At 35.5% G+C, this 16,519-nt stretch overlaps 1 protein-coding gene across 5 annotated transcripts in view; it reads left to right on the forward strand.

Moving 5' to 3' along the window:
• The window catches only part of BMPR1B (bone morphogenetic protein receptor type 1B), a 413,050-nt gene that overhangs the window by 101,348 nt on the left and 295,183 nt on the right, over window positions 1-16,519 (forward strand). The window contains exon 1 of one of the 5 annotated variants that reach the window (XM_047718017.1): window positions 4,122-4,176. The exons of the other annotated variants lie outside the window; for them this stretch is intronic. The gene's annotated coding sequence lies outside the window, so the exon portion shown is untranslated. Of the gene's footprint in view, window positions 1-4,121; window positions 4,177-16,519 lie in introns of those variants that run through there. 5 annotated transcript variants of the gene reach the window in all.

Genomic DNA, 16,519 nt, shown 5'->3' on the forward strand with positions numbered 1-16,519 from the left:
AACTTATATTATCATCGCATTTGACAAAAGGGGTACAAACTCAAGGTGCTTTTTTTATGTTTTAGAAATATTAGGACAGAGCTTAAATATCACAAGAAGTTATACATGTCTGATTTGCCTTTTAATTTAAATCATACTTAAGATTGAAAATAAGGTCAACATTCAAGAAACCAACTTATTGCCTTTTTCTATTTATGTATTTTTACATTATATATAAGACAATGTTTTTAATAGTTTAGGGTATATCGAGGTTTGTTTTATAATCTACAAATGTTACACTTCCATGCAATATGGAATTTTGAGAGTTTGTAGTTTTTGTGAGTATATTCTATATCAGTTCAAGAAAATGTAAATTTTAATTTATTAAAACGTGTATAAACATGTAGCATATAGTTCAAATACAAATCTCCTCATGCCATTAAAATCTTCCAATGGTTCCCATTGCCTTCGAAATGAAGTCCAGTATCTTTGAAACGGAAGCTTCGTCTTCTTCATTGAATTTCAGAGCGCTGTTTGTCCATGGTCTACTTCTGCTCCCATTCCTAAGAAGGATTATGTCACCTTTCATCTACTCATGCGCTCCACGTCCGCATGTCCTTGTAGCTTTTCAGAGGCTGACCATTTCTTTTCTCTGACTGAGAGAATACATGTCATGAGAGCTCTCCGTGGTTTTCTGCCTCGTACCAGCATCCACCTATACCCCATATATTCATACTGCCTTCCCTCCTGAGATAAGCCTCCTCTCCACACTGATATAATATTCCTATTCAGTCATTTTCTGTCTCCTTTCACTCTCCCCTTTCCTATTTCTCTGCTAACTCCGTTTTTTGTAAACTCTTTTCCCTTAGTAAAACCCTTCTTTGAACCACTGTCAGCCTCTAACTGCTGCTCTAACTCTCCTTCTGGAACGAACCTATGTGTGTTCCTGACCACCCATTCATTGTTTATTTCACTGTCTGAAGCTGGAATTGCTTTCGCCAAATCACTAATGACCACTGATTTGCCAGATTCCCCTAGACACTTGTTTCAGACCCTGGCATATTCCCTGTATCCAATGAAAATAACACTTTTCACTAATGTTGTTTTCTCATCTTATTTATTTATATGGCTCCCCCTTCTCTAGGTTCTTTTACTTGCTTTTCCATATGCCTTGTAAATATGTGTTTTCTGAGGTTCTGAGAAACCGCTTTATCTCTCCAGCATGATTTACTCTTTGGTTAGACACCCCATTCACAGGCATGACTCTGTATGTAGAGCAGGTCTCTCGCCTTAAGTCTTGACCCTCATTAAAAGGTTTCAGTCTTTCTTTTATATTCCATTATACCTCAAACTCAATATGATTTTGAACTCATTATCAGTCCCATAAAATTTAGTCCTTTTGTTTTATTTGTTACCTGTGAGTGACATCCCTATACAAGATACCAGATACACTAACGCCGAAAGCAGAAATCTAGGATCAAATCTCTAATTCTTCCTGCCTGTAGGATCTTAATCTTGAGTCTTCATCTTCTCTTTATTCCTACATTGTATGATCCTCATTAAATACCATCTCAGTTTTCACTTAGAATAGTCTTATTTTAGTCTCCCTGCCTGCCTCTCAGTCTTTGGCTATCTGTGTTTTGTTATTCTTTTTTTTTCTTCTCTTTAAAAAATTTTTTTTGACTTAAAATTTTTTGGTCTTCTGATGCATGAAATTTTTTTGTTTGTTTTGGAGCCAATTGAAAATACTTGTTTGTGAATCTTTCGGAAAACAGAATTTCTCATTAACTTCAAAAAGTGATCAACACATTGCTCAAGACATGTTTATGGCTTGGGTATAATTGTATTGTTGAAGATTAGTGTTAGCTGCACACAGAACCATAATTTAACAGTATCACAATCTAACAGGATCGCATTTCCTTTGAAGGGACCAAGAAGTATCCTTTGTTTTCAGGGTTGAAGGATCTGCATGACTCCAGCAGTTGTATCTGAGACAAAGGCCATTCTAGCCAGAAGGAAGACAAAAAGACCAATGCTTACTGCCATGAAAAGAAACAGGGTAAAAATATTCTTGGAACATGAGACTAATGTTTCAATTTATGAGAATGCATCTGACTTATTATCAATCAAAAATATTGGAAAATAAGATAGGTATTTATGTTCAACTAGTGACTTTATAATTTAGACAAATATTTCACCCTAGGGGTTCCCAGTTTGGTAGCCTGGACACCATGGATTGAATGCTGCATGTTAATTTCTTCTGCAATTTCTAATTTCATGTCAGCACTGCTTATTTACATAGTGGTAGGAGTCTCCACGGAGTAATTATTTAAATGTTAAATGTTAGAGCACCATGAGGACAGATAGAGAGATGGTATCTCAAATTTCTCGGAAACCTCTTTTAATTTAAAAAGCCGTGATTTGTCTAAGTTAATTTCTTACTATCTTACACACACACACAAGTTGGAATGATAATTTCTGAGTTTCATTTTATTTTTTTCCATAATGTAAAAGATAAAGCCCCCATAGCTTTTCTTTAAAAGTCTAGATTCATTATTCATATATTGTATGAAAACAATTTTACACTTTTTTTTCTTCAAACCTTTTTCCTTTATATAACTAAGCACCAGAAGAAAGTCAGACTTTTCCTGTGATGCTAAAATTTCTTCCAGATCACATGTTGAAGTACCCTTTCCTTTTTTCTTTGAGGCCTTTCTTAAATGATCAAATGTAGACTTTTAAGTATATATTGCCAGCTCTTTAATCTGAACTACTTTGTCTAAATTTATGCTATTCAGATAGCATGTATCTTCAGTGTTCAGCTTTGCATCTGGGCTGTGCTTTAACCAGGTAGCATCCATTTTTCCTCTTCTTTTAGATTTGATTGAAATTAGAGGCGCATTCCATCTATATTGTGTGGGTTCAAAAGGCCTGTTTTATTTTGACTCAACTTTTATTCATTATAAAATAAGATGTGGCTGTGTTTCTAAGTACAAAAACTTTTCCCAAAAGCTGGAAGCATTTTAATTTGTTATTTTTCTTGATATGAATTAAGCATTTCTTTTAAAAGTTTAGTTTTTATAAAACAGGTCATGTTTTATATATGCTTGACCTTTATTTTTTCTTTCTTTTTTTTTTTTTTTAAAGATTTTATTTATTTATTTGACAGAGAGAGATCACAAGCAGGCAGAGAGGCAGGCAGAGAGACAGGAGGAAGCAGGCTCCCTGCTGAGCAGAGAGCCCGATGCGGGACTCGATCCCAGGACTCCGAGATCATGACCTGAGCCGAAGGCAGTGGCTTAACCCACTGAGCCACCCAGGCGCCCCTGACCTTTATTTTTTCTGAAGATGCAAAGCTGAATGAATGGTTATAACGAACAGTGGCACCTCTTTCTTCTTTGAGTTATGGTCTACATTTGTGTAAAACACAACTCATATCTTCAAGATTGAACAAATTTTCAGTAGTGCTTTCAAATGATATTTAACAAGACTTACGGATAATAGGGTTGAAAATATGCACTGTGTGTTTACAAAGTTAGTTTCTTATAGAAGCTACAGAGAAATTTAGATTTTAAAGAAAAGACATTTATCCCGTTGTCCTTAGCAGCCTTTTAAAATTCTATTTTTATAAACTATGACCAGTCTTAACTAAATTTTTCTTTTAAACCTTTGGATAAAAATTCATTTCACTCTTCTTGCAGTGTGAACTTAGTGCCGTATTTGGGCTTGTTTTTGTGATTTTCTTCCACTGAATTTGGAGTGCAGTCTCGAAGAATAGGTTTTTGGCTCTCAAGGGCCATCATAGTCACACACTAGTTCTTAATCACCGAGTCTGCATAGTGTCTTGCTGATGGAGCTCTCAGTGTATTGACTTCCCTCTTTCTCTATTTCCAGCCAAGATTTTTTGAAATGTTTCAACCAAACAAAAAAAACCACAGTTTTACACTTGTGATAGAGAACATCTTTACTTGGTTATGCTATTTGCTTTATGATGATTATGGAATTACTATTTTAATAGAAACTGTCAGCTTTACGTTCTGTGCGTGTTTTGGGTTAATATCATCACTAGCTTTTTTTTTTTTCCCTCTTCTCAGTCTTTTGGTTTGTTTTGTTATACCTTAGAGAATGGAGAATTGGGAAGAAAAAGAAATGCTATAACGTTTCATCAGTTAATTAAACGTTCTGGAGTATGTGAGAGTAAGTTTAAACATTTCTGTTACAATGAGACTTTTTTTTTTTAAAGATTTTATTTATTTATTTGACAGAGAGATCACAAGCAGGCAGAGAGGCAGGCAGAGAGAGAGGAGGAAGCAGGCTCCCTGCTGAGCAGAGAGCCCGATGCGGGGCTCGATCCCAGGACTCTGAGATCATGACCTGAGCCCAAGGCAGCCGCTTAACCCACTGAGCCACCCAGACGCCCCTACAATGAGACTTTTGCATTATCTTTGCATTTGATATTCTTTGGGCAAAAATTATCCTCTCTTAGCACAGTAAGTTGATAATTGCTCCAGCATAACTGAAAATCTTGCTTTGGATTCTGGCCATACTCTGGGAGATTTTTCTCTAAAACTGAGATGATACAAAGAAGGTTAACTTGACTCAGTTTGGGATGTCGCATGTCAGCCACAGAAGGAAGGTATCTTGTGGTGGGCTCCTGAAGAGCGGTTATGGACAGTGGCAATAGCTTTACACGAGGAGATGAATACCCACCTTTTCCAAGTAGACTCTGTAGTTTATAAGGACACTTACCTGTAAACAGTGATGATTTTGTGTGTGTGTGTGTGTGTGTGTGTGTGACAGGGGTATTGTGTCATGTGCTGCATGTAACTTACCTTATTTAACTGTTATCCCCTTTAACAAGTGAGGATACCAAGGCTTGGAGAAATTAAATACAGCCAGTAAATACCAAGCTGGCCTTCATACCCAGGGACTGTTTGACTTGAAGACTTGGCTCGTCACTGCTCTGCATTGTGTTCTATGTTAAGTACTGTGTGCTTATTGTGAAGATTAAATAAGCTAGTGTGTATACCTTTGTAAAGCTGTTATTCTTGATATAGTAAAATATGGATATATTTGGGACTTGGAACTGTTAATTCTTTCTGCTATTTTAAGGATTGACATTTACTTCATAATCTTATATATAAATATTTCACCTTCAGAATTATTAATATTTTGTCAATGTCTTGTTTGATTTATGAAGTGTGTATAATATTTCATATAAATATTCATATATATACATGTCATATAAATATCCATACACACACACACACACACACACACAAATATATATCCTTCTAAAAGGGAAGAGAATCTGTGATGTTTTCCCCTCTGTCTCTCTGTAGTCTATGGATTATTTTTGTTCTGAAAAATAATTTAATAGCTTTACCTCAGAATCTCCTTTCTAGGATTTTCTGGACTTTAGGATTTAGTAGTTTATTATATATTCACTTATAATTTCATGCGGGAGAAAGGATCTTTAACACTCCACTGTTTTAAAGAATCATATAAGGTAAACACATATAAAAAAGGATTGATTGGTTCAGTAAGGATACTGATTAGTCAACAATTTTTAAACAACTTAGTTTACTATATACACAAGCTGTTTTGAGTGTTGGGCATAACTAAAATACTTGAAGGCTTTCTTTAGCTTGTATGCATTGCTGAAATAACCTAAGGTTTGATTCTGGAATGCTTGAAAAACTTTAAATTGCAAGAAGAAAACCAATGAGTACTTACTCATGTTGTAACACTTTTCTGTAATTTCCCTCAATTTCTGAAGTTGTCCTCTGGTACCTTTTATTCAGGTTAGGGATAGATTTTAAGTACTCTTGATTCCAAGTAATTTGTTTAATTGTCTTAATGCTATCTTTATAATGATTTTAAGCTGTGGCATTCTGTGAGCGAGTGCCCAAGGGGCTGGGTAATTGACATTCTGGCAGTGAGGTCTGCTTTCCCTTACTGGCCTCTTAGCAGCCTCTGTGACCTCACAAGGGCATTTAAAAAATCTTTTAACCTCTAGTAGCTTTGAAGGCAAAACTCTAGATTATGGTTTGGGATTTCAAAAATGGTAACTTAAGTAAAGCTAACTGTAAGTATTTGTAGACAAACCCTTCAAGATTAAACTGTCATTAAATATCTTCTAAAAGTATAATTTTTTTCAAAATTATTTTTTATAGTATGAAAAGTCCCTCTCAATATCACCTATTTAGGAATGGTGACAAGTATTTGTTTGAAACATACATTTTGAAATTCTATTTTTCTATTTAAGGTAGAAGTATGTGAAATTATTAACCTTACTTTTCAGGTGGGAAATAATAGAAATGTCATCTCCTTTGTCTTTCATAATTAGTATGATTAGTATGATTATATGATTATATGATTAGTATGATATATGATATGATTGGTATGATTTTATGAATCTACTGCTTTTTGTTATGTTTAGGATTTATCTTTTAGTGATAGTTTCAAGTATTTAGCATAGCCTCATGTAAACATTCAGCAATAAATGATGAACATTCATTGCAATTACTTACATATACCTTCTGTGAGCATAAAACAATTTTGGATGAAGGGTATAAGTATAAGAGATAATTCCTCTTCCTAAAGCATTTGTAGCGAGGAAAATTTTACTTTGATAGAGTTCAAGGTAATGTAAGTCCATACTGACTTTGAAAGGCTTTCTAGGATATGTCTTCATTTATGAGAAACTCAGCTGATGTGGTTGCCTGTGGGTTCCCATCTCACATGTGCCTACAGTGTGTCTAGAAATAGTCTATCGAGTTTTATTTGCTGTAACCCAGACTTCTCTGGTCAGCATTAAATAATCTTGTAAGTTTTCCTGATGACATTCTCTTACCTCTGCTCTGTCTGGCCAGCTTTATTTTTCTGAGTATGACCACCTTCCCAAACGATCCTCAGTCTACTTTTCTAGTTTCATAGGGGCCACACTACTCTTATTTGCCTTTTCACCTGAATTTTTGCTATTCTCCTCCAGATACCTTTGAATAGGTTGGGTCTTCTACCTGGACTTTCCTTCCTTCTTCTTTTCTGAATCTTGTCCATACTTCAAGACTATGAATTCTGACTTCATAACTTCGTGTATGTCACTTACTTGCTTATGCCTTGTTGCCTTAAAAAATTGTGATAGAAAACACAACGTAAAATTTATCATTGTAACCATTTTTAAGTGTACAGCTCAGTAGTGTTAAGTATATTTACATTGTTGTGGAGCAGACTGTTATAACTTTGTCATCTTGCACAGCTGATACTGTGCTTATTTAACAATTCTCTTCTCCACCTCATCCAGCAACTGGCAACCATTATTTGAGTTTATGAGTTTGACTACTTTAGATCCTCATATAAGTGGAATTATATAGGATTTGTCTTTTTTAAAAGATTTAATTTATTAGAGAGAGAGTGCGCAGGAGCAGGGGAGGGGCACAGGGAGAGGGAGAAGCAAGCTCTCTGCTGAGCAGGGAGCCTGACCTGCGTGTGTGTGGGGGGGGGGGGTGGGAGGGATCTTGATCCCAGGACACCGAGATCATGACCTGAGCTGAAGGCAAAGGCTTAACTGACTGAGCCACCCAGGTGTCCCAGGATTTGTCTTTTTGTGGCTGGCTTATGTCACCTTGTATATCTTCAAGGTTCATCCATATTGTAGCACATGACAGCATTTCCTTCTTTTTTAAAGTTGAAAAAATACTCCTTTATAGGTACATACTGCATTTAGTTTATCCCTTCATTTGTCTGTGGACATGTGGGTTGCTTTCATGGCTATTGTGAAAAATGCTGCTGTGAACATGGATGTGCAGATATTACTTTGGGATCCTGCTTTCAATTCTTTTGGATGTATACTCAAAAGTGGGATTGCTGGATCATATGGTAATTTTATTTTTAATTTTTTGAGGAAATACCGTACTGTTTCTTATTGTTGCTGTACCATTTTATATTCCTACCATTATTGTATAGAGGTGTTCAGATTTCTTCACATCCTTTCTAAGATTTTTTAATGGAACTATCACTGATATATTGTATTATATTAGCTTCAGATATACAACATGGTGATTTGATATTTGTATACACTGTGAAATGATCACAATAAATACCATCCATTGCCATACAAAATAACAAATTTTTTTTTTCTTGTGATGAGGACTTCTTTGATTTACTTTCTTGGCAACTTTAAAAAATACACTACGATATTATTCTTTTTAAAGATTTTATTTATTTATTTGACAGAGATCACAAGTAGGCAGAGAGGCAGGCAGAGAGAGAGAGGAAGGGAAGCAGGCTCCCTGTTGAGCAGAGAGCCCAATGTGGGGCTCGATCCCAGCACCCTGAGATCATGACCTGAGCTGAAGGCAGAGGCTTTAACCAACTGAGCCACCCAGGTGCCCCTATACTACGATATTATTGACTAGAGTCACCATGCTTTATCTTACATCCCCATGATTGCCTTATTTTATACCTGGATATTTGTACCTTTTCACTTGTTTCATCTATCCCCTAATCGCCCTTTCAGCTGGCAACTGCCATTCTATTAGTATCAGTGAGTTTTGTTTTGTTAGGTGCTACATATAAGTGAAATCAATGGTCTTTGACTTCTCTGTCTTATTTCACTTAGCATAATATTCTCAAGGTCCATCCATGTTGCAGCAAATGGCAAGATTTCATTCTTTTTTTAAGGCTGAGTAGTATTTCACCATGTGAATATATATACATACATATGTATATGTATATACATATATACACATATGTGTATACATATATGCACATATGTGTATACATATACACACACATATATATATATTATATAATATATATTATATTTTCTTTATCCATTTATCCATAGATGAGCACTTAGGTTTCTTCCCTATCTTAGCTATTGTAGATAACGCTGCAGGGAACATAGGGACCCATATATATCTTTTCTAATTAGTGGTTTTTGTTTTCTTTGCATATATACCCAAGAGTGGAATTTGCTGGATCATATGATAGTTCTATTTTTAATTTTTGAAGAACCTCAAACTATTTTGCATAATGGCTGTACCAATTTATATTCCATTTTTAATGGAGTCTTTAGGGTTTTCTATATATAAAACCATGCTGCTTACAAACAGTGATAAGTTTACTTCTCCCTTTTCAATGTTGATACCTTTTATTTATTTTCTTGCCTAATTACCTTGGCTAGGATTTCCAGTACTATAATGAATAATAGTGGTGAGAGTGGGCATCCTTGTCTTATTTCTGATCTTAGAGAAAAAACTTTTAGCTTTTCACTAATACTAGCTTTAGGCTTGTTATATAACTTATTATGTTGAGATATGTACCCTCTATACCCACTTTGATGAGAGTTTTATTGTAAATGGATGTTGGATTTTGTCAATGCTCTTTCTGTATTTATTGACATGATCGTGTGGTTTTTATCCTTTGTAAATGTAGTGTATCACTTAATATAGTATGTATGGTTAATATAGTGATAGATTTGCAGATGTTGAACCGTCCTTCTATCCCTGGAATGAATCCCACTAGAGCATTGTGTATTGTTTTACCTTTTTAATGTATTGTTGCATTTGGTTTGATAATATTTTATTAGGAATTCCTTGCATCTGTGTTTATCAGGTACATTGGCTGTGTGTGTGTGTGTGTGTGGTGTCCTTGTCTTGTTTTGGTGCTAGGGTAATGCTAGTCTTATAGCATGAGTTTGGAAGCATTCCCTCCTCTTCCTTTTTTGGAAAGAGTTTGAGAAGGATAGGTTTTAAATCTTCTTTGAATGTTTGGTAGAATTCATCAGTGAATTTTCTGTTCCTGGACATCTGTATATTGAGACGTTGCAAGGTTTTTGATTACTGATTCAGTCTCCTTACTAGTCTCTATCCCATTTAGTTCTACTCCAATCTTTGTTATTTCCTTCCTTCTAACTTTTGGCTTCATTTGGTCTTTTTCTAGTTCCTTAGGTAGAAAGTTAGATTGAGATGTTCATTTCTTGATATGGGCTTGTATTGCTGTGAACTCTCAGAACTGTTTTTGCTGCCTTCTATATATTTTAGGATATTTTATTTCTGTTTTCATCTGTCTCAAGATTTTTTTTTTTTCCTCCTTTGATTTCTTTGTTAACTCTTTGGTTGTTCAGTAGTATGTTGTTTAATCACATATTTTTGATTTTTCATTTTTCTTCTTGTAATTGATTTCTAGTTTCACAGCACTGTGGTGAAAAGGATACTTTATATAGTTTCAGTCTTCTTAAATTTATTAAGACTTGTTGTGTGGGTTAACATAAGATCTATCTTGGAGAATAATCCATGTGCACTTGAGAAGAATGTGTATTCTGTTGCTTTTGGTTGGAATGTTCTGTATGTATTAAGTTCATCTGCTCTATTGTGTTCTTTAAGTCCAATATTTCTTTATTATTTTTTGTCTGGAGGTTTTATTCAATGAGTTAAGTGGGTGTTAACTCCCTTACTATTGTATGGCTGTCAGTTTCTTCCTTTAGGTGTGTTAATATTTGCTTTATGTATTTAGATGCTACTATGTTGGGTGCATAAATATTTACAAATGTTTTATTCTCTTGTGGGATTAGCTCCTTTATCATTAAGTAAGGCCCTTCTTTGTCTTTCATTACAGTCTTTGTTTTAAAGTCTATTTTGTCTAAGTTAGCTACCCTAGCTCTCTTTTGGTTTCCATTTGCATGAAGCATTATTTTTCAGTTGCTTCACTTTTAATCTGTGTGTGTCCTTACCCCTGAAGTTAGTCTCTTACAGGCAGCATATAGATGGGCCTTTTTTTTTTTTTAACTCTATTCAGCCACTGTCTTTTGATTGAAGAATTTAGTCCATTTACATTTAATAACATTTACATATGATTATTGGTAGGTATGCACTTATTGCCATTTTGTTGATTTTGTTTTCTGGTTGTTTTGTAGTTTCTCTGTTTCTTCTCTTGCTTTCTTCCCTTGTGATTTAGTGACTTTCTTTAGTGTTATGTTTAGATTCCTTTCTTATTATCTTTTGTACTATCTGCTCTGAGTTTTTAGCTTAACGTTACTACGAGGCTCACATACAAAGTTATTTATGTAGCAGTCTATTTTAAGTTGATAGCAACTTAAGTTTAAATGCATTCTAAAACTGCATTTTTACTCCCCCTGGCCCCCCGGCATTTTATGGTTTTGGTGTCATATTTTACATTTTTAAATTTTGTGTATCTCTTAACCAACCTTTAAAGTTATAGTTATTTTTACCACTTTCATTTCATATGAAGGTTAACTTCATACTGGTTTTATAAGTGATTAATCTACCTTTACTATGTATTTATCTTTACTAGTAAGGATTAAATTTTCATATGTTTTCTGGTTACTAATTAATGTCTTTTGTTTTCTGGTTACTAGTTAATGCCTTTTTTTTCCAGCTTAAACAAGTCTCTTTAACATTTTTTGTAAGTCTAATTTGGTGGTGATGAACTCTATCTTTTGCTTATCTGGAAAACTCTATCTCTCCTTTAAATCTGAATGATAACCTTATCAGGTAGAGTATTCTTGTTTGGAAGTTTTTTCCTTTTAGTACTTTGAATATACCATGCCACTATCTTCTGGCCTGTAAAGTTTCTGTTAAAAAATCTGGTGATAGTCTTACCAGAATTCCCTTATATATAACAACTTGTTTTTCTCTTGGCTGCTTTTAGGATTCTTTCTGTAACTTTTGGCATTTTGATTATAATATACCTTTATGTGGATCTTTTTGGGTTTATCTTTTTTGGGGCTTTCTGGGATTTCTACATCTGGATATCTATTTCCTTCCTCAAGATAGGGAAATTTTCAGCCGTTATTTTTTCAAATAAGTTTTCTGCTATTTCTCCATTCTGCTTCTTGGACCCCTATAATGCAAATGTTATTTTGCTTAATGTTGTTTCATAGGTCCCATAGGATAGCTTTACTTTTTAAGTTCTTTTTCTTCCTGTTGTTCTTTTTGGCTGAGTTCTACTGTGTGTTCTAGATCACTCATCCTTTTCTCCGCTTCATCCAGTCTGCTGTTAAACCCCTCTAGTGTATGTTTCGTTTCAGTTACTGTATTCTTTAGCTCTGTGATTTTGGCCTGGTACCTCCTTATATTTTTCTCTCTTTAAATTCTCACTGCATTCATCTGTTCATCTTCCCTCACCCTGGTTTGGTGAGCATCTTTTATGGTCATTACTTTGAACTTTTAATCAGGTAAATTACTTATGTCTATTTTTGTTGAGGTTTTCTTCTGATGTTTTATCTTGTTCTTTTGTTTGGAAATATTTCTCTGTTTCCTCATTTTGCTTGATCCTCTGTGTTTGCTTCTATGTATTAAGGGAAATACCTACCTCTCCCCGTCTTGAAGGAGTTGTCTTGTGTAAAAGATGAATGTTATCATTCAGCCTTGCCCAAACTTTAGATGGTGTCTTGAACCTGTGTGATTGTCAAATCAGCCAGATTTATTCTTGATAGGTCTCAGTTGTTGAATGTGTGCCAAGACCTGTCAGTATTCCAAAGGGCAGGATTTCAGTCAGCACCTACTTGTAGGCTGATTAGAAGCCAGACTCTAAGGCAGCAGCTTTTAAAGTAGGCAAATACATACAATCTTTTGTGGGACCACAATTGTGAACCCTTCTGTCTTCCAGACCAGGTGATCTGGAGGTGTCTTCTGAGCAACAACTGAAACAATCAGGGTTCCAGATGAGTGTATAAGCTCCTTTCTGGTAGATGATGATGAGTATAATGAGCCTAAAGGAGAATGCAGAGCATGTCTCCTAGCCTACTTTCCCTGAGGTCTTCTTTTTTTTTTTTTTTTTTTTTTTTTTTTTTTTTAAAGATTTTATTTATTTATTTGACAGAGAGAAATCACAAGTAGGCAGGGAGGCAGGCAGAGAGAGAGAGGAGGAAGCAGGCTCCCTGCTGAGCAGAAAGCCCGATGTGGGGCTCGAACCCAGGACCTGGGATCATGACCTGAGCCGAAGGCAGCGGCTTAACCCACTGAGCCACCCAGGCGCCCCTCCCTGAGGTCTTCTTTATAGTCTCTAAGTATATGGCAAAACTGAGGCCTGCCTGTCAGGCTGAAGTTCCAGGACAAGTAAATAGTCCTTTCCCAGATAGACTGGGGATGTGTCTCAGCCTGCTATCTGTGCACTGCCCTTAGGGTGGTAGCCTATGAAGAACTAACTGTCTGTATTATTGTTACTATCCCAGGAAATGCAGGAATACAAGCACTTCTAGGCGCTAAAGTGGTGTAATCAAGATGGGTCCCCCATATGGACTGTGTGTGCCTGCTGGCTTTTAGCAAGGCAGAGGAAGAACACTAGGTTGAAATATACCTGCTGGCTTTAGCAGGGCATTGGAAGAGTACAGGGACCACATGTGCCTCCCCCAGCACTAACAAGGTAGAGGGAGAAAGCAAAAATGGCACCCACCAGTGCTTCTATCTTTATGGAGAGGCCCAAGAGGCCTCTTCCCCTCTGCCTCGTGCTTTAAGATTAGCAAATGAATGTTCTTCACATATCGTCTAGGTTACTTTCAAATTGCTGCCTTTATGCTGGGCCCCAGGGCAAATGAGTCTTTGTGTGAGCCCTTTAAGAGTTCAGTTCACTACAGCCTTCTGGTTGTAACTCTTGGTTTATAGAGAGAGACATTCTGGAGGTTGATATCTCCAGTGCAGTCCCATGTCTCAATTTGGGGTACCTTATGTGGAGCCCAAACCACTTATTCCTCAGGGAGAAACTCTGGATATATGAGATCCTTCCCAATCGTGGGTTGCTGTGTTGGTGTTCAGGATTTTGGTGAGAGGCGGGGTGACCCTTCTATTATTTGTTGTGAAGGAGCTGTTCAGCTAGTTTTCAGATATTTTTCAGGGGAATTTTTCCCTATATAGCCATAGGTTCAGCATGTCCATGGGAGGACATGAATTCAGGATCTTCCTCTGATCTTGGGACATGCCCATTTTGTTTTAATAGCAGCCATCCTAATGGGTGTGAGGTGATATATCTTGTGGTTTCAAGTTGCATTTCCCTAATGATTAGTGATGTTGAACATCTATTCATGTGCTTGTTGGCCTTTCTTACTATCTTGGGAGAAATGTCTATTCAAGTCTTTTGCCCTTTATTAATTGGGTTGTTTTTTCATTGTTGATATGTAGGAGGTCTTTTCTTTCTTCTTCTTCTTCTTTTTTTTTTTTTTTTTAATATTCTGGATATTAAGCCCTTACCAGATAAATAATTTGCAAATACTTTCTCCTGTTTCACCATGCCTTTACACCCTCATTGTGTTGTATCCTGTGTGAAAGGTGTTTAAGTTTGGTATGGTTCCTTTTGTCTATGTATGTTTTTGTTGCCTGTGCTTTTAGTACTTTTGTCTATATATGTTTTTGTTGCCTGTGCTTTTAGTACCAGATCAAAAAATTCATTGCTAAATCCAGTGTCATGAAGCTTTACTCCTATATTTTCTTTGAGCCATTCTGGTTTAAGTTTTACATTTAAGTCTTTAATCCATTTTGAGGTAATTATTGAGTAAAGGCCCCACTTCATCCTTTCACATGCAGATATCCAGTTACCCCAGCACCATTTCCTGAAGGGACTGTCCTTTCCTTATTGAGTAATATTGGATTCTTTGTCAAAGAACATTTGACCACGTATGTGAAGGTTTATTTTTGAGCTCTTAAAAATTATTAAATTATTATTAAAATTATTCTGTTTCATTATTTGGTATGTCCTTTTGCCTGTACAACCCCCACCTTTTTTTTTCTTTTTTGAACTGTAGCTTTGTAATATGTTTTGAAATCAGGAAGTGTGAGGCCTGATTTTTTTTTTTTTTCTTTTTCAGAATTGGTTTGGCTATTTGTCTTTTAAAAAACAAATACCATGTATAGCTTATTGATGTTTGTGTGTCCTGGACTTAATTACACTCTCTGGTACACAGTATTAATTTAGAAAATACTAGTTGAATTACTTCTGTAAGCCACCTTTGCACTGAATTTATTTGAGTTGGATTCTTAGGTTACATGGCAAGCAGGTACAGTTGACTCTTGAAGAATGTGGTGTTTAGGGACACTGATCCCCTGCATAGTTTAAAATCCGTATAATTATTAACTCTCCCAAAACTTAACTATGTATAGCCTACTGTTGACCAGGAAGTTTTACTGATAAACAGTTGATTAACACATGTTTTGTGTGTTATATTTATTATATACTGTCTTCTTCTGATAAAGTAAGCTAGAGAAAAGAAAATCCTAGGAAGGAAAAGGTACAGTTATAATATTGTACTGTATTTATTAAAAAAATCCACATATAAGTGGACCCACACAGTTCAAACTTGTGTTGTTCAAAGATCTACTTTACTCATTATCTGAGAGGCTCAGCTGACTAATACTTTAGGATAGTTGAATCCTATACAGTCTATATTTTATCTGTGTTGAAATTAAAGGAATGTAGCTGAATAGTGAAAAGAATATTTCACTACCAAATAAGCAGGTGAAGAAAACTGCTATTCCAGTAAGTCAGAACACTTTTTCTAATAAAAATACATATAATTTTTTAGAGATTTTTCTCTGAGAGTATGAATAATGATTCCTTAAAGAGAAAACATATTCTGGTATGGTATGAGTTGAGATGAGTTGAGATGTCTAGTCAATTCCACAGAAACTTTTCTTTGGTGAATTTTTTTTAAATTAGTGATCTAGAGTCTAAAACGTAAGAACATAGCATAATTTTAAGACCTTCCTTAATAAAAGATGTGCTTTCAACATTTATGAAGACCCTGCTGAATGAAAGGAAATATAAGTATTTTATAGGTTTTTGCAGTCTGTGAGTTCAGTTCTTTAGCAAGGAGAATGTTTCATATTTTAAATCATTTCAACATGAATAGGTAAATTAATGAATAGCTGATGATCAGCTTTCTTCAGATTGCATACTTATAGCGCTCCTTGTTATTAGTTGTCAAACCCAGATCATTAGTGCTGTAAAATGGTTTCAAATTCCTGAAATTAACACTGGTTCCTGTTAGATATATTCTTATGATGTGGTCATAGATATTTCCATGTGGTCATAGATATTTTCATAGAAATTCTCTGGAGACTTGATTTTTGTTCTGGTGTCTCTCATTGGGTCATGAACATTCTGTTCCTAGAGAGTCAAGGCAAATTAGGATTTGGGACTAAGGTATGGAGTTTCTCTGAAGACAGTGCTGATGGTGAGAGCTGTCACCCCAGCAGATGATCCAATTTAAAAAAGATTCCTGGGATCAAGCAAGCAGTCTTAGCCTAACAGTTTTGTTTTATCAGAGTTGCTATCCTTTTGATTTACTGCCACAATCCAAAATTTACTTCCATGCTTTGATGAGTTTAGTTTTATAAGAAAATAACTAGAAAAAACTGGGGGCCCAGATCGAAGCCGTGTTCTCTTACTTCTCTCAGTTTCAGGGAAGGTTATTCATTTCTCACAAAGTTCTTTTTTTCCTGGATTCTCTTTTTGGAGAGAGGGGGTAAAAAAAAAAATAGCATTTTATGTTTGAGATATTTGTGCTTGGTTTTAAGGCTTT

This window comes from Lutra lutra, chromosome 2 (assembly GCF_902655055.1).
Source record: "Lutra lutra chromosome 2, mLutLut1.2, whole genome shotgun sequence".
In the NCBI taxonomy this organism is placed as follows: Eukaryota; Metazoa; Chordata; class Mammalia; order Carnivora; family Mustelidae; genus Lutra; species Lutra lutra.